Source organism: Hibiscus syriacus, unplaced genomic scaffold (genome assembly GCF_006381635.1).
Source record: "Hibiscus syriacus cultivar Baekdansim isolate YM2019G1 unplaced genomic scaffold, ASM638163v2 tig00110346_pilon, whole genome shotgun sequence".
Lineage (NCBI taxonomy): Eukaryota > Viridiplantae > Streptophyta > Magnoliopsida > Malvales > Malvaceae > Hibiscus > Hibiscus syriacus.
In genome coordinates, this window is record NW_024062697.1 from 2,548,335 (window position 1) to 2,551,921 (window position 3,587).

Below are 3,587 nucleotides of genomic sequence, written 5' to 3' on the forward strand. Positions count from 1 at the left end.
AATTGAGAGCTCCTATCATCCACTTGAATTTGAATGAATTCAAATTAATTTTCAAGTATCTCCATTCAATTATTTGGACAAAATTGGGTATATATAACTTCCCCTCTTTGCTTATTTTTGTAAAACATGAATGAGAAAAGACCCAAAGGATGTCCAATTTTGTCTGAAAGTTACTTCAACTTCGTTTTTGTATCCCTGCCCTGTCTTCAGCCCTCGAATGATATCCATAATTTCTTTCGATCTATTCGTTTCTTACACTTTCATAGACAGAGGACTGGAAATCTTCTTACTTGGGCTAACCAGATCTATCATACATTAAACCTAACTTTGTCTGGTTTGATTGTAACCTAATTTTGACATCAATATTCTTCTTGAATCCTTCATCAATTCATTGCCCCTCCATTTTCAATTGAATGATATACCCCATCTGTGTTTGAAAATATTTTAGCTTGGTTTGGCCCAATCCCACATATGTTGGACCTTTAAAAGATAAACCACCAATTAACATATTTAAACATTTATTACTTATTATTATCTCTTTGATCTTTTTTATTATTTTTTTCTTTTTCTTCGATTCATTTTTATATATTTTTTTAAAAATATTAAATTAGGTCTGGATGATTGACTCATCTACACAAGAAAGTCAAGTTGAGGAAAACATTACTGAATGATTGACTTCTCTACACGGGAAAGTCAAGTTGAGGATGGAATTACTAAATGATTGACTCCTCTACACGAGAAAGTCAAGTTGAGGATGATATTACTAAATGATCGACTCCTCTACACGAGAAAGTCAAGTTGAGGATGAAATTACTGAATGATCAACTCCTCTACATGAGGAAGACATTATTGAATGCTTGACTCATCTACACGAGAAATTCAGGTTGAGGGTAACATTACTGAATGATTGACTCCTCTACACGAGAGAGTCAGGTTAAGGATGACATTATTGAATGCTTGACTCCTCTACAGGAGAGAGTTAGGTTGAGGATGAAATTATTGAATGCTTGGCTCCTCTACACGATAAAGTTAGGTTGAGGGCAACTTTACTGAATGATTGATTCTCTACACGAGAAAGTCAAGTTGAGGATGACATTACTGAATGCTTGATTCCTTTACACGAGAAAGTCAGGTTAAGGACAACATTACTCATTCTCTTAAAGATATCTAGTTGAATCTCTTTCTTAAAACATCATGCTCGAAAGAATTATAGATGGCCTGAAGAACTTACTAGTTTTGAAAAATAATCTACTAGGTAAGAAACTTTAGAAATTGCTTTCTTACTTTTCAACAATTTTATTTCTCAAAAGATTAAAATGAGAAACTTTGAACTTTCTCATTTTTTTTCAAATATCATATAAAAACATTTTAGTGGTCGGGTAACATGCCTCACTTCAAAGCAATGATTTTTCTATGGATAAGGCTCCTCTAATCACGAGGTTCTGTCACTCTAAACATGATTTCATTTATTTGAGGTTTAAATTTTGATTTTCTCATCTTGAGATTTTAACATCCTGAATACTCTTCTTTACTTAGAAGATCTAAAAAATTATGCATCCATATATAAAAATATGAATGCAATTAAATGTTTCTAAATACAATGCATGGCATCTCATACATGTAGAAATGTTGATCATCAATCTTCTTTAGGCTTTTAAAGTGGAGATGTAATACCCTATTTTAGTCCAACCCGAAGATCAAAGGATTAAAGTGTCACATGGGACCACCGAGGTGTCTAACCAAAAGTTTTCTTTAAAACATTATATAAAACATCCATAATAATATGAAATGAGAACGTAATAATCAGAGTTTACAAATACGAGGGGAGCTCCCAAAATAAAACACAATAATAATATCGTATTTAAAAACTAGAGTTACAACTGAATACAAAGGGGGTCTATGAATAGTATATGCCCTCTAATAAATTCAAGACATACTCTGAAGCCTCGACTGAACTGGAATAACTAATGAAGATAATGGTCCACAAACGGTCTCCTAAGAACCTACGCACAAAAACACACTTGGAATGCTGATCTTACGTGCTCAGTGCCATACTAATAACTATATTATGCTATAGGTATTCACTATATAAGCATGCTAGTGATATAGGTAAGAACACATAAGGATGTTAACATGAAATGCTAATGTAGGCATCATGGTGTAAATAGGGGTTTTGTTTCTCAAAGAGCACACCCTTCTAGCTTACCTAAGATACCCTTGGGTATCTATGGTAAGATCCGAAACTGCATCGAAAATATACACACGGCTAACTTACTCCCAACTGGCGATTGAAGTGCCTTGGCACTAGCTAGGATATATCCAGACATCTCTATAACAAGATGATTATCATACGGTAAAATAACTCGGGTGTCCTGCCTATTTCCCAAGCATCAAACAAAGCTAGTTTTATGTTAACCTAGATATTATTGTTCGTAGTTGTACTACGTTTATTACTGTTCTCACTTGTAGCTTTATTTCATGAAGGCCCCCTTGAGTCTAACCCTTTAACCATCTAGATTTCGTATCCAAAACTATTCACTGGTATCGATGCTTAGCTTTCAGTATCGGTATTGACCCCTGATTATCGATACCCACTCTTTAGTATCGATACTAAAATGACTATTAAAAATCGAGAAGGATGTGTAGTATCGATACTTCTAAACTATAGTATCAATGCTATCCTGAGTATCAATACCAAATTTTTCTTCGACATTTTGAAAATTGTCTCAATATCGATACCTTTACTAGGAGTATCGATACCCTACCTTCAGTTTGATACTCTCACGAGTACTGATACCAAAATTAGCTATTGGAATTTGTGATCTATGCTTGGTATCGATTCTTTACCCTTGAGTACCGATACTATCATACATTATAGATACCCGATGAACGAGTATCCATACTCCTAGTATAAAAGCTTTTCCTTTTTAAGGCCATCTAACGAACAATATCAGTAATGTTCTTCCAGTACCGATATTCAAACCCATAAATGCATTGTTTAGGCATAAAAATGACTCCCCTTTTCACCCAAAGGCCCTACTGTGGTTCCTTAACGTTATTGAAGTTTTATGTATGCTAGAGCGAGTCATGATAGGCCAATAAATGTGCTAAAAACACCAAAAATGGATATTTACCATGAACGTATGCTTCATAAATCACGCAAATAAAATAAGCACACATAGTGATCTACATGTGGTAGAGATGAGTTATAAGTGTGTTACCTTGGATTTCTAAGTTGCTAGAACACCCTTTAACTCAACCGAGGGCTAGTTTTATTCCCTTTAGTTTTTTAGCTTTCTCTAATTTCTCTCACTAATAAAGATCAAAGAGGAAGTTACTAACTAGTTTAGGAGTTTAAGAAGAGATTAAGAACAATTTCTAATGCTTAAATCCACCTAACACGGACTGAGACATTTGGGTCTCCTAAACCCCCACTAAACCCACTTATGGTAACCATGGTCAAAACATGCAAATAAGAGCTTGAATGAAAGCTTGGAAGAAGGAGATTAAGGTTCTTACCTTGAGGTTGGAGGGTAAGGTTTGAAATGGAATAAAACTCTTACATTTTCATTGAGATTATAGGAAGT